The following is a 26,886-nucleotide window of genomic DNA, read 5'->3' on the forward strand; positions in this document are numbered from 1 at the left end:
TTGTATTTACCAAGCTTCTTCTTATAGACTGCCACACTGATTTATGCTAAAAAGAACATATTTTTTTTCTGGAACTGCTGCTTTAAGCATAACTTTTGCACAAACATAGCGTTCTGTCCTGGTTAAAGGGTAACTCCTATTAGATCCTGGAGCGAAATAATTCGTTATAAAGAGAGTTGCCCTTTAATCATTCCAGTGACCAGAAAGTAGAAAATATCTGACTTGCACATATCATCACTTTCCATTGCCAATTTCAGCATTTAATGCCCTTGTAAATGATTAAAAAAAATGTATCCATAATTTAAAGGATAAATATCATGTTAATCACTTTGTTACCTATAGATTACACTGAGACGTCTAATCTAGTTACTGGCAAATTCTAATTGTTGTTGTGGATATTATAATAATTATTATTATCCAGCACCAACACAGACTGTTCTGGAGTTGGTTATGGAGGCTGGAGTTGGCTAGATTTCGTCCATATAACAGTGACCATGTCTAGGTGTACATCTGGGTATGCTCGATTTAAAGCACTACAACATACTACATGCTGTTAAACACAATTTTTTTTATGAAGCCTGGCAGGTGCGGGCTGGGAGAGGGAAGCCCGGGTGGCACACAGGCGGCCGCATCACATGAAACGGGATGCAGCCGCGTCATTGATGAAAAGGTGGTACATTGCATCCGGGGGGCGGCCAGCCGGCCTACCCCCCGGCCCTAATAGCGGTCTGACTGAGTGGCCCCTGAAGCTTGGTATTCTCTTTATGCTCTCAAATCCAGTTTATTTTGTGTGCACTTTTTTGACAGCAATGTCATAGCCTACACTATTATCTGATGTCATGCAAAATTGCATCGCTTGAAACCTTTTGCAAAGGCCAATTATAATGTCCATATTATACAATTTATTTCATCTCATTTGTGTAGAGGAGAAAAACAAACATGATAACAAATAGTAGTTATGTAAATTGGTTTGTTTCTTAAAACAAGTATTTTACACTGCTCATATTGTGGTTTTTCTAGTGTGTTATTTCTTTTCAGTACCAACTAACACACAGCAGTATTTGGGGACACTGATGAAAACAGGTGTTTCCTTCATACTATAATACAATACTTTCTCTTAAATCCATGCCTGAAAACAGACAGCATCACCAGAATGGCTGTAAAGTCCTCCCAATGGATTGTGTTTGTCATTTAATATAAATACATTTAGGTTGCTATGGAAGTAAAAAATACCTTTTTAACAGTTCAACATAAAAAAAAAATCCAAAAAGTATAATAACCTGTTTTGTCATTTTTTTATGACATCATTAGATGGAAAAGAAAAGTACCTTTGTTAGACTGATAGTGTTGTAAAGACCCTGGGGGGTGAGCCGAATTGTGTCTCTCCATAGCCAGGCATTATTAGAGTTACAGAGCACTGCAAGGTACCCCTCAAGCAATGAACAGGTTAAGTGTTGGTAGTGGCCAAGTAGAATGTCATCTCATTATACCTTTGATGTTTCTGTTGGCAGATAATTGATAGCATGTTAAACAACTGTTTGAACCTTAAGCTAACCACTTAATAAACAGCTCTTCTGTTCAGTGAATAAGGGGAAAATGTTTTACAGTCACGTGTTGCACCACTTATCAATTTTACTTCAATTTTCCAGACTCCTCTGTGAAAATTGCCACTTCCAATAAAAAGCATTCATCACTCTATCCTTGTTTTGTGCCTTTGGATAAGTGTTTTGACATGAGCAATTTCAGTAAAGAATAGTACTGCCATCCTGTATAATTTACTTCCCATTTTATTCTATTATACAATATAGAATGCATATGAAGTGTTTCTACACTACACTTCTATAATGAAAACGTACTGATAGATTTAATCACATCTGGTGATTACTGAATGGGGCTCTCTAGTTGTTGTCAATGATCTGAGTGCCGAGTTTAAAGGGACAGATTTATTCCTGCATATTTAGTGTTTTAAACCTAACCTTGTGATACATGGAAGACTCCTAAAGTCTGACCAGTACAGTATGTATGCTTTCGGGCATTGAAAATGATGTGGTTATTTTTACTCCAACAGTGTAATGACTGCAGGTTATTGAAAGATAAATGTTACATTTGATCAAACCATAAACAAACTTTATAAATTCATAAATGGTGTTAGTGTCAATATATTAAATCAGCAAAAATCTTTTGTGTGTGTGTGTGTTTATGGGTACAATTTGACAATTGTGTTCCCAGAATTAAGTTTGTCCTTTGATTCCCGCTATAGCAATTATATTACAATGGAAAGATGTGAAATCTGTTACTAGCATGGATTCATTAAATTGTTGCTAGGAAGTCATGTGATTTTTGAATCTATTTTTGAATCTATTTCCACCCCTTGCATTGTAACATGGTTTTGTCCAGGAGACATAAATAAGAAGTTTCTTAAGTTAAGATCCTTAATGAATCAGGCCCCTCATTTTTTTGAGAAGCTGCATATGGTATATTAAGCTTTAAAATCATGTAAATATCGGTGTGTGGGTGTGTGTGTGTGTGTGTGTGTGTGTGTGTGTGTGTGTATGTATGTATATGTATATATATATATATATATATATATATATATATATATGTAATTGTGTATGTATGAATATATATGTGTGTATGTATGGATATGTGTGTATGTATGGATATATTTGTATGTATGGATATACAGTATATGTAAGTATGCATGGATATATATGTATGCATGTATAAATGATATGTACAGTGGTCGAAGTTTCTAAATTTCCACTTCGACCTCTGTGCATGTTTTGTATATATGTGTGTATACAGTATATATATAGAGAGAGAGACAGACACACACACACACACACACACACACACACACACACACACACACACACTTTTTAACCTTAATATTCAAGGTTTGCAGCATTTGTAAACAGGTTATGGGATGGCACTATAATTAATCCATAGTACGTTATACATTTGGTGCATGTTTGGTTCAATATCGATGCATTCAGTATGAGCAGTAAAAGTCAATGAATTCCGCACATGTGCACAGCCTCTAAATGTCAGGCAACTAATGGTGGTTGTATACACAGACAATAAGGAAGATATATTATTTATTGAAATCTATCTTGTTATAATGTTATTATATGCAATAAGAAGCATAATACAACACATATTCTATCAAAAGGCAGCAATTCCCTGCATGCTGCAGTACTTCTGGGATTTTGAGGCAAACAAATATTATCTCAACTGTGGTCCCTGTGCAGTCCATGTTTGATTCAGGAGATTAATCTCTAACAAATGTTTTTGGAAATGAATAACAGTCTTTGTTAAGACCCGAAAAAGAGCTTTAAAATACTATCAGTTGTCTCACAATACCATCAGCTATCACACAATACCGTCAGTTTTCCCTGAATTGTAAGCTCTTTCAAGCAGAGACTCAATCTCGCACACAGCAGGAGGTCTGTATTTGTAAAATACATTTTATGCATAATTTTTCTTACTGCTGTCCTATTTGCATCTGAAGTGAGTGAGATGTTATATTTACACCCAGGGGATAGTAATAGTTACTAGTTGTTTTACTTTATGTATTGTTGCAAAATTAATGGCATGTAAAGAAAGTTGTTACCAGCTTCCATACCTGCAGATTTTATTTTTTAAAAGTTTCGAATAAGTGATCTCATTTGTGTGAGAAGTAATCCATTAATTGCTGTTGAATAGTATAGTGTTATTAATATACTAAAAAAAACATGCATAACTTGTTTTCTTATTTAAATTCAGCATTGTGTTATGAAATAAGGTCTCCCCTTGAGTGGAATTAGAAAAAGTTCTGGATTTACAAACTCTTCCTGCTCTCTCCTATATATATCTGCTGTGGGTATCACTTCAAAGCTGGAAGCAAGCTGATGAGAGGTGCTCTGGGGATTTAGAGGGGTGGTGGGATAGGATGTCCCATGCTCTGAGCCCTCCCAGGCACTTTGCATAAATAAATAAATCAGTTTAGAGTGTGCAAGGAGGAGTGGAGGAGGTTACACCGAGGGGGGGGGGGGGGGGGATCCAGCTGGCTCATCTGATCTCTGCAGTTCAGAAGGAGAGAGCAGTGTGTGTCATGTTACACAGGAGAGAAGATCAGCCGCAGCAACCAGTTGAGAATTACACCTTCCTAATGGGGACTTTTGTGTGTGACTTCTTCACAACTCTCACAAGTCACTGAAGTTCCCAAAGAAAAGTAAAGAAACTACAAAACAATACAGCAACAGGACAGAACTTTCCAAAAACTTTTTCTCTTCCTGTATATTTGTTTTTTTTTTTAAGAAGTTGGATCTATAAAAGCTGCAGGGATCTATTTATTCGCGTCTCCCAGCTTCATTCCCGTATCCTGCTTGTCATTTACCGAACAGCTGCTATTGGATCCACCTCGGTTTGACTCCCACCCTGAATTCTGGATTTTGCATCTTGGATTAAGTTTGTGGATTATTTATTCTATTTATTTATTTATTGCTCCTCTGGACAGCATGGAGGGGAAGGAGGTGCGGAGAGATGCTGCTAGCAACAGTGTATTCGCTAGGAGTTGTAAAACCATCCCCTGTAGGACAGAGGACTGTAGAAAGTGCAGATGGTTCCCTGCACTCTTGGGATGTGGGTTTGCAGTGGTATCAGTATTTTCTCTGGTTGTCAGTCTCCTGGTTTTCTGTAGAACTTCTGATCTGCAGTCCAGAGTCTCTGATCTAGAGAAGCAGCGATTCTCTCAGCTATCTGCCTTAGTCTCTGCAGACCAAATGGAGACAGCTATTTTGGGAAGAGTTGACCAACTGCTGGAAGAGGTCTGTACATATTTACTTATTGCACCTTTCTACTGTACCCAAATATTGAATGAAAAACACCGATATTTAGACATCTCACACTTCCTGCAGCTGGGAACCCCCTTACTTTGTGAAAGCTGATTCTTTTCTGTTCCTCACATTCTCATTTCATTATTTGTGTTATAATAGGAGAAATGAATGAAAAAAGAAAAGAAAATCAATATGATAAAAATGTAATCTTTCAAAAAGTTGTCAGTATGATTTATGCAAATACATGAAATATAGTGACATTAGATTGCAAGCTCTTGAGCTGGTTTCAAATTTATTCTAGGAGCACCATCTATTATCAAGAGTAAAATGTATGTGCATCCTTATTAATACTTTAATATTTCAAATAATGTGTTTCCTAGTGTAATATCTATATATAGATTGCATTTTATCTTTTTAATACATGTGGCTTTACTGGTGTTTCAGACAGTGTTATGCATTGTCAAGTAGGGTTAAAGCCATGTGAATTCTGGTTTCCTATGTGTTTTGTATATGTACTTATGGCAGCATCCCTGTCTAGGACAGGTATTGGCCAACACTTTAGTGCTGTCACCAAATGCCACTGGAAATTCTTGTTTTCATAATTTTACTGCATTTTGTTTAAAATACCTGCAGGATAAAGCAAGAAAAGCACATGTAGTAGCATCATCCTCTTATAAGGTATTTAGTTATGTTACCTGCAAATCATAAGCCATTAGTATGTCACTGTGTACAACATATAAACCAATGCCCAGCTTTGTATGGTTAATATTTTATTTATATTTGGGCGATCTACTGTAAATGTGGCAGAAGTAATAGCAAAGGTGGTTACCCCCTAAAAAGTACTCAAGTCTCTGTTTTACATAGGAACAATGGTATACTCTGACCACAAAAAGCAAAGCATTCAGAAACTTGCTTATATAGTAAGACTGAAGTTTTGTTTTGAGGAAACAAAAGTTTAACACCATAAGAATTGTTATGCAACAAATCCATACACTGTAAATGGTCAAATTTGCTAACTTGAATAGTTGTTTCCTGTCTGCATCAAATATCTATACAAGTCATTCATTTGTAGAATAAACCTCCCATAGCATGTTAATCCTTCATTTGACACAACAGGAATTATTATGTAGATCCCAACAGCAATGCTGTATAACTGACCAAGTGACAAGATAGCCGGGACAATACAAATGTAATTGTTCTCTTTTGCTTTATAACAAGGGTTTATGTGTGTGTGTGTGTGTGTGTGTGTGTGTATGTGTATATATATATATATATATATATATATATATATATATATACACATTTAAGTTTGGGCATAGAATTGTTCTATAATGTTGTGCATAAGTTGCTTACAGGGATGTTAACGGCAATGAGTCTTTCACCTTTAAGTTGAAATGATAGGGATGGTGACCTCTTGTCTCTTGCTTCTTTTGAAGTTATTTTCAGCTCTCAAAAATAGCTTGTCTGGATCAGCCTAGTTAGTGAGTTTAAGTGTCCCCTAGATGTTGATGGGCCATGGGGACTGGCATTTTTATGATAGAAGAGTCTGTTTCCTAAACCACTGTGCTTCAACTAACTTTCAACCTGTTAAAGGTTACAGCGCTCTGAACAGTTTGAGTGTTTGGGGAATAACTTCAGTTTCCAATATGGGGACTTCAATAACATTTTCCTGTAAGGGTTCTCAGTGGTAACAGCTAATACAAAAAGTAACATAAATATTTTACAGTTTGTTTATAAAAAGGATAAATGTAGGATACATTGTCTCACTGTACAGACTTGCTATTGAATTCCATTCTTAAACACACCTTAAAATTAACATTTATTTTTTTTAAAGACTTGCCACATTTGTTATAAATGGTGTCTGATTAGGATTAAGCATCCAGAAAACTCACGTTTGCGTTCTATGTACTACATTCGTAGTCACACCAAACGATTGATCATGCCACATCACATGTTATAGCTATTTCCAATCAGTTATTAGTTTACATGTTACACACCAAAAGGGCTCTACCAGATTTTAAGAAATGTTCCCTTCCACCTGCTTTGTGGTGCAGTTGGTTCTGGAAGTGTTTGAGGGATCATGTTTGTATATCGGATAAGTCACATTCCTCATCACTGTGTTAGTAGTGTACTTTATGGACCTCATTTAGAGTCGGACGCAAAGTCCGTTTTCGTTGCATCCAACAAAAAAACACTATCATGTATGTGCAGAAAGCACCAAATCCGCCTGTATCTTGGACACTTGCGCCTTTCTTATTGTGCAGATCGACCTGGAGTTTGTATCTTGGTACGATAACTATATATAAACTAAATATACATAGTCATATTTCTTATCATGATATATTACTGCAGAGTTCAGACAATGCTTCACACACATTACATACATACATTTGTTTCTGAAAATAACTGCACAAATCATTATTGACTTAAATACATACTTTAACTTATCAATCTATTTTCACATGATCATTTTGTAGCTTATTGGCAGAGCTGCATACTAGGCTTTTAAATATATTACATGTCCTTTTTCAGCTTGTGTTCTATAATAACATGAGCTATGGTTTCAACTCATTCGTTCACATATGTCTGTAAAGCTTAGCACCAAAGCGTGCGTTATCCATGTTATATTTTTAATATTGGTTGCTGTCCAGTATCCTGGCATGTGATGAATAGGATTAACGCATCTGTACTGCATGGATGAAAATTTACATCCATTTCACCTGCTGTTTAGAATTTTGGTCCACTATGTGAACATAATCTATTATTTCAAGCTTGGTGTCTTTTGAGCACCAAATAAGGATCTGTTTAGTTTCTTAGTCCTTTCTTAGTCCTTTTCTCTCATGTTTCATGTTTAATAACAGAGTTGATATTTGCTGATTAGGAAAACCTTGAAACGGCCACTTGAGTTTAATTGATAAGAGGATTGAGAGATTCCCTGGCCCAGCCAGCTGAGTCTTATCTCTAAAGCTGGCCACTGAAGAGCCACTACTGCTGGCCACTGAAAAGCCACTACTACTGCTGGCCATGGATGAGCCACTACTACTGCTGGCCACGGATGAACCAATACTACTGCTGGCCACTGATAAGCCACTACTACTGCTGGCCATTGATGAGCCACTATCACTGCTGGCCACTGATAAGCCACTACTACTGCTGGCCACTATTACTGCTGGCCACTGATAAGCCACTATTACTGCTGGCCACTGATGAGCCACTATTAATGCTGGTCACTGATAAGCCACTACTACTGCTGGACCCAGCCAACGAGCGAGAAGATCTTTTTCCAATTTGGCCACACAAGTAAGTGACCAAATTGGACAGGTCTATCAAACAGGGGCCTGTTAGCCTGTTTAACACACACAGACCAACAGTGGTGATCTGCTGATCTATGATGTCAGGCATGTAGAAAATAATACAATCTATTTCGGTTTATCATTACTGAGCCTGCCTCAGACATTACCACAGAGGGCCACATGCGGTAATATTGTATGTGTAATAATTTAGCAGAATGTCTCTCTTTGCATAGAATATAATATGGTAAGAAGTAAATAAATGCAAAAATAAGAATTTCTAGAACCACTGATTGCAGTAATATATTGGAAATTTTCAACGTGCAATTGAATAATAAGATTAAAACTATTTGTATTTTGTAGCTGAATAAAGATATGCCTGTTAACATGTGATTAAGTCTTCATGGAAAACAGTATACGGATAATGTACTTCAGCATCCAGCACTGATAAACCTCAGAGTATTGGCAGCTTTAGGGTACATGTGTATGGGCTGTTATATGATATGTAGCTTGTGCTGTGAAAGCAGTTCTTTTAAGTAGATGCCAGTATGTACTGATTACTATGATATCCGCTTTTTCTATAATATATTAATCTATATTACAAGTGCTGTTTATATTCCCTATTGATCATTTTAACTAGAACTGTTTCTATATTCAAGATTATTTTTTTTTTTAAATCCAGTATTTTTATTGAAATTTTTTAAGATATAAACATACTAAGCAACAAAAAAAAAAAAAAACAATCGCATACATATCGGAATTAAATGACGGAATTTACAAGATTACATTAAAGCATAATAATAATAAATGTGCTATATTCATTCAGGATCATACATCGTAAATGCTTATACATAAATATGTTACACATGCAGGGTTTATTACATGGACTCAGATACTTATTATAAGAACTGCGGTAGCCATACATTTAAGTAGATAGAGCATCTGTACTAGATGACATAGGATAGAATGGAGACTTCAAGATTATTTTTACAAGTGCAAAACACCGTCTGTGTGAATGAGATGGTTGTTACGGGATCTCTGCACTTATAGGCTCAGACTTAGTTGGGACACAACTCCTATACTATATATTATATATATGTGTATATATATATATATATATATATATATATATATATATATATATATATATATATATATTATATATCAGTAGCCACAAGCAGAGAGACCAACACTACATAATATCGAGTGAAGTATTGTAAAGGAAATTCTTTTTAGTGACACTAGTGGCAAATACCTGTCATTTTGTTTATTTTTATCTTTGATCTTTAAAGGAGATCGCCATGCACAATGGTATTCCCACCCGAAGTCTAACTCCACACAAATAGTAGAGTTGTGGGACCCTGTGGTTTGGGTTTATATTAACCCTTCATGAGCCTCTGCTCCCATGATCCTCCATGGTCACAGTCTGGAGGAGTTCAAATACAAACAGCTCTGGTCTGTTGTGGTAACTAACACAAGTAGAAAGATAACAGTATGTGACTATATAAAACTATTACCGGGAAAGGTGACCTAAATACGTGGACATTATATTATGTCTGCACTTAAAGCACATAAAATAAACTAAAAACGTGTAAATGTTTCTTAAACAATCGCACCAAATGCTAAGGTGAAGAATGTGTCTGAGCAAGTGTCTGCTGAGAAGTTTTCTTTTCCGGTCTGGATGTGCATCACTGGTGTAATGTTGCTGACAGGTGTCACAGCAGTGTGTGTGGTAATTGACTACATCCACGTGACTCACAATTGCTCACTGTTTGCTTGTAGGCTAAACACTGATTACAAATATGATAAAACATCTTCATTTAATTTAAAGGACTTGATGCATTATATTGTCTCCATAACACTTTTCTATGCAAAAATTCTGTTCTTCTTAACAATGCATATAAATGGCAAGAAATGGAATCGTTTCTCTTTCCTAAAAATTAAGACTAACAGAAGTATTAAACCAGTTAATGGACATATGTACTAGTATTTTTACTACACTGGCTTCTATTGTCTTTTGTTTTGTTTTATTTTACCCAAATCTTTGAATTGCAGTATACAATTACATCTGTGTTTACCAATTTCAATAAAAAATTAGTGATTCAAAAACAGTTAACCCAGACTGTGACAGTTGAGTGCCAACACATTGTGTTACCACTCAGCATGTGGTGCTGTGCCCTACAGCATGAGTCATATTAAGGTGGTGTTTAAAGATATTCAGAGCCCTTTAATCTGCACATTAAAGCTCTCATTATGTAATTATACCAAGTTGGCACAGCTCTTGTAAGGAGATCCAAAGCTGTTTTGGAAATTGGAATGATTGAAAGGTTTTTATCTTGAATATTTGCATATATACATCCCGTGAACCCAGTTGGCTCATAGAAGTTGAAGTATTTTATTGAAGCAAAACTTCCCTGGTGTAATTACATGTGCCACTGGCACAAACTTAAACATGACATATTTCTACCCAGTTTAATGCACAATTACTATTTATTTACTGTAACAGATTGAAAAGCCCCCAGTGAATGACATGTGCAAAAGTCCCTTTGTCAATAATAATAACACCCCCTTTGGCAGTTTTCAAACATTTCTTGCAGCTTGCCAAGAGTCTATCTATTCTTGCTTAAGACCTCATATCCACTGGTGTTAAAATCCATGCATTAATAATATTTTAACACTAGTATATGCGTGTAAATGGGAGTAACATTGGAATCATACTGTCACAATCTAGTGTCTTGCATGGAAACTGCTGACACACAATATCAAGTCTCTGTATATGGTCAACTGTATATTATAATAATTATTATTATTATTATTATTTATTTATAAGACGCCACAGCTTCCGTAGCACTTGATACAGAAGCAAGCAATAAATAGATGAGGTAATACATGTAAGTAGCTCAGATGAGTGTGAGTAATACTATGGGGACTCACACAGAATGCAGCAAAAGACGTGACAGGACGTATGAGGGACAGGAGACAGATGTGGGACAATAGGTAGAGAGGACCCTGCCCGTTAGCGCTTACATTCTAATGGGAGAGGTGGAGAGAGACAGTAGGACCAACTGGGAGAAAAATTCAGATGGCAGATGAGGAAGAGGAGGTGATGGATAAGATGGTCAGGAGGTGGTTGGATTGTCGAGCTTAAAATAGGTGAGTATTGAGTGAGCATTTGAAGGACTGAAGGTTGGGGAGAGTCGAGTGAGAACGGGCAGGGAGTTCCAAAGATTAGGGGCAGCACAGCAGAAGTCTTGGAGGCGAGCATGGGAGGAGGTAATGAGAGGTGAATTGAGGTGGAGGTCATAGGTGGAGCGGAGTGGCCGGGTAGGTATGTACCTCGAGACAAGATCAAAGATGTAAGGGGTGAAGTGTTGGTAAGGGCTTTGTATGTGAGGGAAATGAGATTCAACTGAATTCTGAAACGGACAGGGAGCCAATGAAGGGATTTATGCAGAGGAGAAGCTCAAGAGGTGCAGTGGGAGAGGAATATGAGCCTAGCCGAAGCATTCTATATGGATTGAAGGTCAGAAGTGCGAGAGCGAGGATGACCAGTGAAAAGGAGGTTACAATAGTCGAGACGAGAAATGATGAGTGAATAGACCAGGATGTGTAATATATAGTAGATACAAAGATCGAAGTTAATTAGCTTTACCACCAAATGATCTGCAGCACGAATGCTAAGCTGATGCTAGTTATGCAGGAATGTCAAAACAAAGGATGTGTCCATAGACATACTGTATACATAAGGTTTCATGTATAGAGAATTAATAGACCGAACTTAAGGCCCAATAGATAGGCTGTAGAAAATGATAGTCAAAGTTCCACACTGCACCATCAGTAGTTCTCAACAAGAGCCCAGCACTCTAGAGGCAAATGATGAGTAATGGCGATTGAAGTCTTCAGCAGGAACTGGTGCTGTAAGAGTAGTGAGTAATGGATTTCTCTGGTCACGTTGTAAGGCAAGTTCCTTGTTCTTCAGTAGCAGGTAGATGCGTGTAGCGATAGTCAGAGGAATAGCCTGTGTCTGGTACACTTAGTCAAAGGACTTACAGTACTTATCAGAACGGAGATCACAGGTAGAGCCAGAATCAGACAAAGCAGACTGGAGTCAGTGATGGAATCAAACAAATACCAAGGTCAAAGGTGCAGGCAGTGGGTAATGCAGTAGTCAAATAGATAAGTCAAGGTCTGGTACAAGGAAGATTACAAACAGAAGTATTCTGGACACTGGTCAGGAATCACACAAAAATATGGCAATTGCACACTTTCATTGCTGCAGGTGTGCTCCCGGTACCTGTAATGACATCACCCACTAGGAAATAATTTCTGCGTTCTGCTATTCAAATCAATACAACCATGAATCACTATCTCTCATTTCTCCTGATCCTTTCTTGCCCCAGTCCATATGCCGGTACCACGAATACATCTGAGTTGTAACATTTTGCCATTTTCTCATAATGCTTTTCTCACTATTTAAGTGGCTCCAGACCACTGGTCTCTAGCAGTAGTTACTGCCATGGTTTGTGACATATTCTCAATAGTGTTCATAGGTGCGTCCATGTTCTCTAAGACATTAGCTTCTAGGATTTGTAGATACTTTGTTGCATTCATTCTTCCTTCCATCCAGATTACATTTCTTGTGCCACTGACTGCCATACAACCCCAAAGCTTGATACAGCCACCCCCATGCTTAACGGTTGACAAGATGTTCTTTTCTTGAAACGCTACATCTGTTTTTCACTTAATGTGTCTTTTCTTGTTTTTTATTGTTGTGACCAAAAAGTAAAACTTTTATTACATCAGTCCACAGCACTTTGTAAGCTTTCTAGTTTATCTAAGTAGTATATTGCATTCCTCAGATGTTGACTTTTGTGATGAAGTCTTAGGAAAGGTTTCCCTCTTTAACTGTTCTATTTAAATATTTTTTTCGTGCACACACCGCTGTACTGTGAGTCTGTGGATCACAAGTCCAGTGTCAGCTAATCCTTTCTGCGGGTCCTATGCGGCAATATGTAGTTTGTGTTTTGCATATATGACAAGTCTATGAGCAGTGTGGCTTGAAGTCATCAGTTCCTTAACTTCAATTTCAGAATGATGTTTCTGATGGTAATTAGGAGCTGTAAGCATTTATCCTTCCCCTGTTTTGTAATGGTTTATTATCTTTATTTTCAAGTCATCATTCAGCTGCTTAGAGGAACTCGTGGTTGTTGAGAGTAGGCACAATATCCTGAGAGGTTAGAAAGGTCAGATTATTTCTTCAACTCTGGAATTGTATTCACCTGGCTTAATTTAAGACCCAATCAGCCAACCTGAGTTTTGAGGCCATAAAAAAAGTATTAATGAATCAACTAGAAGGGTGCCCAAACTTCTGCACTTGTCACCTTCACTCTTATTTTTCAGGCTGTTTACTGGCACAATTACTATTAATTCAGCAAATAAACAGTAAACTGTGACATTTAAATTTGTACCCAGCAAATGCTGTGATGTTGTGTTCACTTCTTCTCACTTAGACAGTAAACCATTTGCAGTTTTTGCTGTTGACTAGAGTTGTATATATGTGCGAGAATGTGTGTGCATGACTTTGTGTATAATATGTATATATGTATATATGTATGTATATATGTATATATATATATATATATATATATATATATATATATATATACAAGTTAACCCGTGCATGATACTCATGCATTTTTTTGTCAAATAATGTCAGTATACCAAATTTCAGGTTATTCGGATGAGCCCTTTCTGAGAAAATAGTTTTTTCCACAGACACACACACACTAACACACGCCGCTACACATGCAGGGGCGGATCTAGAAAATGTTTGTTCCCCGGGGGGATGTTAGGGTGGGGCGATTTAGGCCCCGCCACCTTTCCGACTTCTGAGGCTGCCAGGGGCTGCACAGTATGTGCAGGTCCGCTCGGCAGGGACAGTGTGTTTAAAACACAATCAGAGCAGCCGGGCAGCACACTGTCACTGCCAAACGGACCTGCATATACTGTGCAGCCGTCGGCAGCAAACCCCTGCTAGGGGGGGGGCGATTGCCCTGATCGCACCCCCCTGGATCCGCCACTGTACACATGTGTGTTCATGAGGTAAAATTACCTCACGAAAATGAGTTTGACCCCTCAACTCGTCAATAATGTCAGTATACCAAATTTCAGCCATTTTTGAGGGTTTTTTTCCACACACACTAAGAATTAAGTAGGTCAGTTAACCCGTGCATGATACTCATGCATTCTAGTCACATCAAGCTACTTAAGGTGTTAAAAACTCCCCACTGTCACCCCCGGCAACCACCAACCACTCCCAACTGTCACTTCTCCTTCAAGAAATATATAGGTCAGTGTATAACTCTGCCCAGCAGGTGGCGCTGCAGCTTGTTTTTTTTTTTCCACACACACACAGACAGACTAACACACGCCACTAGACATTTATATTATAGATATATATATATATATATATATATATATAAATATATATATATATATATGTATATTGCACTAATCACGTGTTGATTGTCTCCTAGCGCCTTTCTGCTTAATATATTTTTGTATATATATATATATATATATATATATATATATATATACACAGTGAGCACCTTGTTTATATTTCATAGAATTACATTTTAAATTAATTTATGTACCCTAATTCCTTATTTTAAATCACCCTCCACTGCCGGATAATTGCTTATCCGCCCAAGCTCTTGTTACTGGATTGCTAGAAGTACTAATATATAATTATATAAGAGCTACTATATAAACTATTGTATAGTAAGATATATAGTGAACTATTACATAATAAAAGCAGCACTTGTAAAGTCCATATGCTGCCTGTGTTTAGAGTGCAGTATATCCGTATCCACCAAATTATTAACTTGTCGTGTGGATTGTTATGTTTCTCAACTGAATATAACATTCCATGATAAAATCCTGCTATGCCTGGTGCAGCATCTGTGGAGAGAAGGCAGCAGGGAGGTAATCTCTTCTTCTTTCATAGCCTATGTGATGGAGGAATCTGGTCAGGCTGCTACAGGGTGTAGGATGTTTGCACTGAGACAGGGTATAATTGTTGATAATAAAGTAAGATGTTGCCTGTCACCATTCTCTAATATACAGCTTATTTTATAGACGTTTACCTTGCTATTGTTTATACATCTCACTGCAAAATGTTACCATTATAGCAGAGTAACATGCACACATTTGGCATTGGTCTTTCAAGAACACAGCACTTGGCACATGTTGTCACTAAACAAAAACAAATGTACATCAGCAAGATTGTATCAGCAATTGTGGGCTTAGCCACTCAATTACACTTTGATAGATAGGCACCCCTGTATCTTAGGATACATGTCAGGGTAAAATTCACTGCTTCTGCTTCATATTTAATTGTTGTCTAACAGGAAACTGCACATAATTACATGGCGACTTCCTGATGACCTTTGACTTTTTCTTGTATGTCCCTGAAGGTAAGTATTTCAGAAACCAGACATCTTCACCGACCATGGTTTAATAGTAAAATATTTTAAAATGCAATTTTGTAATATCCGTATTCTAAACGTAATCCATAATTATCTAGGTCTGTGGTTCTTAGCTGAGTAAAAGTCACTTTCTAACACACACCTTTTTTATATTTCATAAAATTACATTTTAAATGAATTTATGTACCCTAGTTCCTTATTTTAAATTGCCCTCCACTGCCTGCTATCTGCTTTTACGCCCAAGCTCTTGTTACTGGATTGCTAGAAGTACTAATATATAATTATATAAGAACTACTATATAAATTATTGCATAGTAAGATATATAGTAAACTATTACATAATAAAAGCAGCACAGATCCTTTGAGATACAACATAAAGGCAACAGATAAAAGATAATGACATAAAGATGGTAATGATAATTTGGTAACATTTATAATAAATAATATAATTGTCTTTTGGCAACTTTTGAAGTTTAACAAAAAACGTAATTATAAAAGAGGACACACACAAATTAACTACATGGCCTTTTGTTCTATGTACACACAGTTTCCTTTGTGAAAGGAAAATGTAAGAAACCACTTTGAGCATTGTATGACTGACACAGAGCTACAAGTACCTTAAGGCAGTGGATCCCAAGCTTTCTCAGTTCGAGGGTCTCTATAATGTTTTCAAGGCACCCCTCAGCCAAAATAATTACCAAGTAGTCCCCCGAATTGCTTACCACTGGCCATGGCCGTGACACTCCTGTGAGATTGCCGCTGCACCCCAGGGAGCCGCGGTGCACAGTTTGGGAAGCACTGCCTTAAGGTGTTTCAAGATTTGGAAATTTAAATACTGTATACTAGTGATATACACTAGTATACAGGCCCTTAAAATATATGCCACAAAGTTCTCATGATGTATATATTGTGAAGTGTTTGCACCAAGAGACTCTAGTATGGATGGAATTGAGATACCACCCTTAGGATAATTGACATATGTAGGCAGCATTTGAAAGAAACAAACAGGGAATATGCAACCTTTGACATATGAAGTGTTGCTAGGGTCCATCTAGATCACCCATGATGTTCATCCAGTTCATGGTTGGCTGAGTATCGTGGGAGAAGTATTTCAACAGCAGAAGGAATCACAAAGGTTTTATAATGGATTGTAAGTTCTTAATGCAAAGTGCAAAGCATGCATTTTGTATGCTATATAAAGGTTTATGGAAAGCAGAAAGTAAAATGTCTCTAAATAGTTGCTGGCATTGCGAGAGAAGTCTTGTCAGATTGCCATCTTCAGTGAAATGTGGCTGATTTGTACAGGGTTTGGCAGTCTGGACAGGATGCTGCTGTTTAGACGCTCATGGTGGATAGCTGCCAGTATTTGTAGTGCATGTATGTCACAGTGTACATCTCTTTCTTATTACTAGGTGAGGAGATACTTAAGCCATTCAGAAGCAGGGTTCCACAACAGAGACACTAACCTGTAATGTTCTTTATAAAGTTTTTTTTTTTGCCATGAGGACATACAGTATATTTGTGTACATTTGTGTATCAGGATCAACTATTTAACCTACATTCCTTTATATGTCCCATGCATGCTTTCACTTTGCAGTTATAATGGCGTCACACGTTGACTTAGAAGTATAGTTAAGAAACTTTTTCATGTTATGACGCACCTGCTGACAAACATGTTTGTAGGTTATTTTAATGATATATATAAAATGAATAATGGAAACATGCTAAAGCAAATGTTACCTATTTTATTTGATCATCAGTTAAAGTAAATATATCATCATCATTGCATGATTTATGGCATGTCCACATATATTCCCAATGAATAACTTTTAACTTCTATTGGCTTTGAAGACTTTTACCTCATCACATCTAAATTCATGTGAAATAATTTTTCTACATAATCCGACACATACCTTTTATAGAGAATCCACTTTCTCCTTTCAATATACCATGGGCTGCCAACTCCAAATTAGCAATATTTAGAGAGGCTATAAACATCTGATTGCTAGCCCCAGTGGGCCCACACAACAGGCCACAAACTAATTGGGTCACTTACCTGTTTTTTTTTTTGTATTATTAAGTGAGGGAGTGGGCAGCACCGTGGCTTAGTGGTTAGCACTTCTGTCTCTCAGCACTGGGGTCATGAGTTCGATTCCCGATCATGGACTTATCTGTGTGGAGTTTGTATGTTCTTCCTGTGCTTGCGTGGGTTTCCTCCAGGTGCTCCGGTTTCCTCCCACACTCCAAAAAACATACTAGTAGGTTAATTGGCTGCTATCAATTTGACCCTAGTCTTTGTTTCTGTGTGTGTGTGTGTGTGTGTGTTAAGGAATTTAGACTGTAAGCTCCATTGGGGCAGGGACTGATATGAATAAGTTCTCTGTACAGCGCTGCGGAATTAGTGGCGCTATATAAATAAATGATGATGATGAGGGATGGAAATCTTTTGCCACTCACCTCTTACCGTTCCACCATAGTTTATTCACTCTTGTATTATATTTGTTTAGTGCTCTTGTATTATGTCAATCTTAAAGTGTGGTAAAACAGTGGTATCTATATATAAATGTTACCATGTCAAGAATGTCCCTGTCTGTACCTATGTTAGAATTGTATAAACAGAAACATATTATATGCAAACCTGTTTAAAAAATAGTTGGGAAAAATGCTGATCTGTAACTCTCAGGTGCGTGTGTAGTTTGTGCGTGTGTAAGTGAGCTACTGATACCTATTTTCCACACTCGATATCTATGTAATTCTTTCCTTAATGATCCCTCTTCTGATGGAAAACGAAGTCTGTCAGAATGCTTAATCGTAATGTCTTTCACATCTGCTGCTTTGAAATGCTTTGACACAAGCAGAAAATTGAATCTTTGAGAATGCGAATGAGTTTGGACAGAAACGAAATAGATTGAGAATACCTTCGGCTAGACCTATAAAATAACTCTTGCCATTGATAAACTAAGTACAGAGCTGCCACTTCCTTGCTAAATACTTGCATGTGATCTCTCCTTATGACTGCTGTAGAAGAGTACTGCGAGAGATAAAAAGTGTAATTAATGTGATGATCAGTCCAAGTCCTGATATAGCAACAGGAATCTCTCATCAGCCAATGACCTGTCTCTGCCAAGCATTATGGGAGTTGTAGATGAAGAAAATCATACTTGCCAACTCTCCCTGAATGTCAGGGAGACTCCCTGAAATAGGGGTGATCTCCCTCACTCCCTGAAGAGTCTGGCATTCTCCCTGATGCTGAGCAAGTACAAGACGTGGTTGGCTTCGCCATCTGTGGCATGATGACACAGTTCAGAAATTGTGTCCTATGTCCATGTATTGATACCTATGGAGATGGCTATTTTCATGGAGACCAAGTTTTAATCAAAGACTGACAGGTTAGACAACATGACTTCAGTAATGGAGACAAAAATGTAAAAGACACTTTAGTCTCTAGAGATTCATTAGCTGCTTTTCTTTAAAGCATAGTTGCCTACTCTCCCGGAATGCCTGGGAGACACCCGCATTTCTGGAAAACCTCCTGGGCTCCCGGGAGAGTAGGGCAACCTCCCGGTTCTCGCCCCCACAATAGATAAGTGGGTGGGGGCGGGGCTTAATGACGCAAATATTGTGTCATCTTAGTCCTGCCTCCTTCTGTAATTGGCCAAAATTGTGACAATCGTTTAGGAGGCAGGGCCAAAATGATGCCCCGCCACCGCAAGCCCACCAAGATATCCCTGAAACCAACGAGGAAAAGTTGGCAAGTATGAAGAAAAGGTACATCAGTGCTTTTTAAAATTAATTAAAGTACTATGAAGCTTTTAAAGGGAATTTGTTTCTGCATTGGGCACAGTGTGGTTATGTGATTTCTATACCTGTTTATATTTTTTTTTATGTTTTTATGTGTTTCTCAACAATGTATATGTTTATTTTCATACTTTTCTATGATGGAATTTTGAGACATATCTTGCTCGATAGTTGGACTGACGAGATTCAGAAATATGTAGGAAGTATAGTTTCTTTTAAAGCAGTACGAGAGTGAAGCTATAAATTATTCACAAGTCTTCTGCAGTGTTACTGATATGTTTGAATTTAAACTAACAAAGTAATGCATTCCCCTACAAGATTTGTAAAATGCCCCCACAGGAAATGCAAACAGAGGGTAAATTGGTGATTTCCAGAGTTTGATATCTCACTACACAAAAAGCTCTGGAATATCACATATGACTGGTTTTACATATTTATATATGTCTGTGACAATTCGAGTTTGGAAAAGAAAAAAGAGATAATGTGTACATTAAATAGTTGGGAAATAATAGCTGTAGCATTTACTAGAAACATTCTGGGAGTCATTTATGATGGGAACTGCATTGCAAGAATGTGCAATTGTTTCTGAATCAAAGTACAAACACTTTTCAATGATTGCTCTTCTGTGATTGCCTACAGCACAATTTACTCACAGCTAGAAAAGTATTGTTCATAGCACGTTAATCATACTCTGTTCCCATGCTGGTGGAGTAGTCCTGGTAAAGCACTCACGGAGGAAAGTTGCGAAAAATAGAACATTTGTATTGATTCAAGTATTATTAAAAACAACACATCTATGAGGTTGGCTTTCCTGCATGAAAAATATGTATTCTGAATGGAACTAAAAAAATTAACTAGAACAGATAAGTAAGTGAGCGGCAGCTAGATCTAAAAATGGGCTTATTGCTTGCTCTAGGCACTTCTGATTTGTTCCCACTTCTTCAATGGTTTCAACTATGTTTTTCTCCTAAAATAATGCTCAGTTTAGGGACTGTCCTTACTACATATGTCACATTTGTGTGTTTGAAGGCTTTAATTATTTTGCTCACCTAGGACACCCAGAATAGAAAGTCATCCTCCGGCATCCTGCCAACTTCAAAGTGGGCAGGACATGGGACGTTGATGACGCAATTTGTTGAGATTCGCATCATTTTGGCCCTGCTGCGCATTGGCTCAATGGTGGCATTTTCGCTTTGCGGGGGAAAAAGCCCAAATTATGTGATTAATAATCCCATTTCCAAAAAATTATTATAATTTTCCAACTAGGATCCTTGGTGCTCTAAAATCAGTATATGGCACAGGATGCTCCGATCCACCCAAATCCTCCTATTGGAAACTGAAAAGGTTTGCACCCCACAGATGCCGCCTTTGTGGCTCACATATGCCTGCTGATTTCCATATAATTGGGCACACTTGTGCAAATATAAGTGCGTGACTTCACATAAGAGCATTTGAACTGTGGATTTGCAATATTGCATAACCATAATTGAGCCTTACTTATTTTATAATTGTCATAAATGCCTCAGTGCTGTATCTTGTATTTTGTACCTTGTATAAAATATTTACTGTTACTTGTACCTTTCATAGTTTAAGATAAACATGACATCCAAAAACATTGTCATATTTCATGTTGTGTAAGCAATCCTTTTCTTCCCAATGCATCTGTTTGCCAACAAGAAAATGAAGCAATCTGATGCTGTCCATGTTTACATGAGTGTGCAGAGTATAATATATCCAATGTATCTGTTTTCTTCTGTGTACGTATGGGGCAAGCAACAGAAATTGATCTCCAGTAGGAATGCGTAGTTAAATTAAGGTCTTCTCTGTACTTCTCTTTGAACATTAAGATCTTGTTAACCTTCTGAAAAGGGAAAGGTGTTCATCATATTCCATTACTGCAGCGGCTTCAGAAGTGATTAAAACTGTTTTGTCTAAATTTACCTGGATAGCAGCTGTGCAAACTTAATCCTGGGCATGCAGGTGTGCTGTAAGAGATCTAGGTATAGACTATATTTTACACTGAGGCATGGGGTGCATATTATTCCTGTAATAGTGATGTGGTGAATTCTAGTGCCCAATGTAACATTCATGTTGGTGCTCTCCTGACATTTATTTATATAAAATACTGCTTTTGTGTCTGGAACCTTGTACATTGTACTTGTGTCTTCCGGTCATGGTGGGTGTATTTTCTTCCTCACGTTCATTCTTTACCCACATAAATGCCTCAGACGCTATCTCTATAGGCAAGGCGAGCGTGTTGTTTGGGGAAGGTAGATAATGTTTTGTCTCCACTCTCCCTGCAGCAGAGATCTCGGCGAGATCAAATAAGGCCTGTGGTTTTAGGTTTTGTGGGAGGAACGGTTCACAGTACACCTTAATACTAATCATTTGTTTTGTTTATATAGCTTACAGACATGATTACACATACATGCTCAGCCTTAACTAAAATGTCCTATATGGGGATATGAACAACCCAAATTACAATGTATAAATCCATTCATGCTGGAAGAGGATACTGTGTCAGACACATTCGTTTCAAAGATTTCTTCTGTAAATCACAGTTGATATTGTCTTTCTCATATGGATACATACATGGCTGGTGTACAATACAAAACAAGCAGTGGCCTTTCCCTGCACCCCAACATTAATCTTGGTTGTGCTGCAGCTTATCTACAAGCGCAGGCATGCCCTGACATCTAGGGCCTGCTGGGACTTATATTAACACATAATAAAGTACTAAAGAAAATAAAACTCTCCATATCATCATCATCACCATTTATTTATATAGCACCACTAATTCCGCAGCGCTGTACAGAGAACTCACTCACATCAGTCCCTGCCCCATTGGAGCTTACAGTCTAAATTCCCTAACACACACACACAGACTCAGACTAGGGTCAATTTGATAGCAGCCAATTAACCTACTAATATGTTTTTGGAGTGTGGGGAGGAAACCGGAGGACCCGGAGGAAACCCACGCAAACACGAGGAGAACATACAAACTCCTCACAGATAAGACCATGGTCAGGAATTGAACTCATGAGCCCAGTGCTGTAAGGTAGAAGTGCTAACCACTACGCCACCGTGCTGCCCAATAAATATGTTAAAATATATTAAAATATTAAAATTCCTTTTATTTATCTTTTCCTTCTTCTTTTCTTCTTACTTTTACTGTAATCTACAATGCTTAAAAATAAAAGTCAAAACTTGTTCCTAGTGAGCCTTGAAGCTAATAACAGGCCGGGGGCATGTAAGCGGTCAGAACGGCTTCACTCTGATTCGCTATCAGGTGAGAATCCCACCAATTGGCTATTTGCATATAGAGGTAGGGTATGAATGAACTTGAATATATCAGGGAGGTATATTGATACATTTTATGAATGAACCTCATTGATACAGTGAGGTTCATTCACAAGAGTCAGTGTGCTTTGTTAATACATCTTAATCCCCATTGTACATGGAGGTATTTATGATGGCCACACGATTCCAATAGTGTTGGTGCACATAATTTACCTTGTTGCTAGACTTTTGTGTTTATTTTTATTTGTATTCACTAGTTTTAGCTTTGACATATTGGAATCCATTTATATTTTTACGTGTTTTTAAGTGGTGGAGAAAATATGTTTTGAATCAAATTTCAGAGACCGTGTAAACTTCATGCAGATGTGGAACTGAATTATATCATTGCTCTTAATGAAACAATGAAAGTGGCTTGATCATACATTTCTTCTTTAAACTGAAATAAGATGAATTGGAATGTGGTCTGTTAACTGCTCTCTAAGCTGGGTACAAACTACAGAATTTTCTAACCAATATATTATATACAGAGATTTTATTGATGACTGAAAAGAAAAAAAAGTCCTGATCAGCATGCCGATTCATGTGTACACACTATACATGTTGTAAAAGATTTACACTCAGATCTGTGCCCTTCAACTGTCATAACCATGGGCTGAAAAGATCATGACTCTGTAAACGCTACGGAAGTTCTGATCGTGAGTGTATACACACTGCAGGATTGGAAGGATGATGTTCCATAGCTGAACGAGATTAATAGTTCTGCTGAACAATCAAAACAAATGATGGTCGGTGCTTTGGAACGACTATCGTTCATCGTCTAAGGCTAGGTACACACTGGAGAATTTTCAGACTGTACCTATGACTGAAGGTCCAACCGGTCAGGTGATTCATGCGTACACACGGACACGATTTACCTTCAGATCTGTGCTCTTCATCTGGTCATCTAGTCATTTAGAGAATGACAGCACAATAGTCACTCATTCATTCCTGTCACACTGATTAACCACCTTGTTATAGCTATCCACATGTCATAAAAAATCTCGTTAGCTTCTGTGACTCTGAAGCGAACATATTTAGTCTCAGAACGAACAAACAAACAAATTATTCCATTTACAGCACTCTCTACATTTAGTTACCGGGACATGTTCATTGCCGGCATCAGCTGAAAAGAGCATGACATGTAAACTATATGGAGATCGTGATCGTGATCGTGATCAGAAAGTGATTGGAACAAGATTAGTAAACAGTACGGCCAACCAAATGAAACGACAATGTGCACTTTGGGACAGCTGTTATTCATCGTGTTAGTATACACACTGACACGATATCTGACCAAACGGTTGATTGGCCCAATGCTTGGCTGAAAAACCTCCAGTGTACACACTAATGTGATATCGGGCTGAATGTCTGATGATTGGCTGAGAAAACCTCCAGTGTGTGCCTAGTCTAAGTGTACACACTAATCTAATATCGGGCTGAAAGGTCCGATAATTGGCTGGAAAACGCTGTAGTGTGTACCCAACCTTACTAATGATAATCTCTATTACTGTTGTCCATGAACAGTCTTTACTTCACTTTAGATCTATATCAAGTCAACAAGGGGAGGAGGCAGAGACATGTTTGATACCACTTAAGCTCCTATGGAGAAAAGAAAACAACTCCAGGTGCTAAAGTAATCAGAAACCACTTAGCTTCTGTTGATAATTTCTTAATCTCAGCAGCACGAATTGGAGCAATATTGTTGGTTTGATGTTCGGTATGAGAAAGATGCACACAGGTGAATATGGGAGTATTTCAAAATATTTGAATATAAACAGGAAAGATGAATTGATTTGGACTCCCGCGCTGTCCTTTTTCACGCCGCTTGGTGGCAATGAATGCAGGAAGGTGTAGTCTTTGTCGGGATCCGGTCTATCCTGGCATCACTAATGATTTCCCATAAGATTTCCTTTTTCAGATTTGCAGAACCAGGCTGATGGGAGCAAACCCAAAAGGATGAAAATGAGTCATTTTTAAATTGTTAATAAATAAAACAAAATATTGTTTTTTAGATGGTTTAAATGTTTATTTAATAATTTGGATGGTTTCGCTGGGAATAAACTATACGGTTTTTCTAAACAATCTATTTGTGAGCTGGAGATTTCTGCTGACATTTATCTAGTGAGTTGAAACGACAGTTATTTGGGTTCTCACAGCCTCCTTCCTTTGTTATTCAAAGCAGAACTGACTATTGTTAGATGTTTGTTTTTTTTACTTTGTACATTTTGCTTCACACTAAGAATGGTTAGCGGAAGCTGATAAGTTTATCTTCTTTTAGCTCTAACACACCAGAAATATAAGTTGCAATGTTTGCAAATCGTCTTATTCTTTATTTCTTATACGTGTAATTTTTTAACCCGACTGACAGCTCCTTTAAGTTATTATGAGTACTTCATTTTTTTCCATCAGGGATGTAGCTAGACATCGTGTAAGGGTCTCCATGTACCACCCAATGTTGAAAAACTCACATGTACATGTGTGGCTTTGGCAGGCAAGGTGTCCCCACCACATCTGTGGATCCCATAACAGCTACACCTCCTGCACCTATGGTAGTTATACCCTTGTGGTCACAGTCAGGTAGTTCACATTTACCTTCAAAGTTAGGATATTTCATAAAGATGTCCTTTATTGTATACCAAATCTCAGTGTTAATGCCTCAATTAGCTTCAGAGTATATATCTCTGGACACAATAGTTCCTCAGGGATCTAGCACCCGTCCGATTCTTCTCACATTCTCACAGTATTCCCTAACCATCTCTATACACAAGCTGTTTCCTGTATATATAACTTTCTGTGCATCTGCATTTTCTTACAGTGACAGGTATATATGAGGTGTTATATGGCTGAATGACTTTATTGCTATTCTAGTAACTGTCTCCTTTAACATTGCCCTCCAACACTCCTTTGTGATCATTCAAATGCACTGGAGCTTTGATGTTTAGAGACAGCATTGATAATGTATTGTTGGCTTTCATTGATGCTCTATTAGAAGACTCTTGTATTGGACTGTTAATTTGAAGTGGTAAACTACACCATTAAAAGTCATCTATATCTGTCTAACACAGGGCTTAATTTGTGCTGGAACGCACAGGAACACAGTTTGGGTACTTCCTTTGGCCCTATAGTCTTTAATGTTTAAAGATAATTTTTTTTATGCCCCCCCCCCCCAGCTCTATGTCATAAATTCTCAAGCACTACTTTTTTTTTAACCTGAGTTCCACTTTTTAATGAGCCTATTGAGCACTGGTGTAACATATTTTAGAGTTACTGTCAAAGTGTGTGGGATTACAAGTATGCTCAAACATACAAAGTGCGAAGTGTTGAAGAGGAGAGATTTTGGTTGAAAAATAAAATAATAAACATATTTTTGCATACTTGGATTATAAAATTTACTGAGCTCTGTAGTAAATACAATTGCATTCTGTTTCAACCAAGATCTGGGGTAAATTTGTCAAGCTTTGGGTTTGGAAAAGTGGAGATGTTGTCTAACAACCAATCAGATTCAGCTGTCATTTTGTAGAATGTACTAAACAAATCATAACTAGAATCTTATTTGGTTGCTATAGGCAACATCTCCACTTTTTCACACCCCCAGTTTATACCCCCTGGCGTGCTTCTATGGCATATCTAAAGCTAGGTACACACTACAGGTTTTTCACAGGATTATCGTGCCAATCACATGAAAAACAACTGTTAGGTCCAATATGGCATTAGTGTGTACGCTCTTACAATCAAGTGGCACCAAAGCACATCGTATCATCTCATTTGATTTTATAACTGGACTAAAAATCTCTATATACGATGGAACGATGTCGGGCAAATTTTGAAGTGTGTACGTACTCATGACCAGCAGTGTAGGCAGATGTCTATAGAGTGTGCAGAGTCACAATCTTCTCAGCAGATGTTATGACAGATGAAGAGCACAGTTCTGAAGGTAAATTGTGTAAAATCATGTAAGTGTGTGTGCATGAATTAGCATACTGATCCGGACTTTCAGTCATTGGTAAAATCGTTAAAGTTATACCATTGGGAGAAATTTTGTGTAGTGTGTACCTAACTTTAGACCTACATTGATTTTGATTAATAATGCATTGTTGATAAGGGTGGAGTTTATGAATGTTTAATATTTGCTTTAGGGAATTTACTGGCTGG

General features: G+C 37.6%; 1 long non-coding RNA gene across 1 annotated transcript in view; it reads left to right on the forward strand.

The window, feature by feature from the left end:
- Positions 1-4,075: 4,075 nt before the first annotated feature.
- LOC142160277 (uncharacterized) overlaps positions 4,076-26,886 on the forward strand; it is an 84,650-nt gene continuing 61,839 nt past the window's right edge. The window contains exon 1 of the long non-coding RNA XR_012693131.1: positions 4,076-4,808. This is a non-coding gene — a long non-coding RNA (uncharacterized LOC142160277). The remainder of the gene's footprint in view (positions 4,809-26,886) is intronic.

This window comes from Mixophyes fleayi, chromosome 6 (genome assembly GCF_038048845.1).
Source record: "Mixophyes fleayi isolate aMixFle1 chromosome 6, aMixFle1.hap1, whole genome shotgun sequence".
Lineage (NCBI taxonomy): Eukaryota > Metazoa > Chordata > Amphibia > Anura > Limnodynastidae > Mixophyes > Mixophyes fleayi.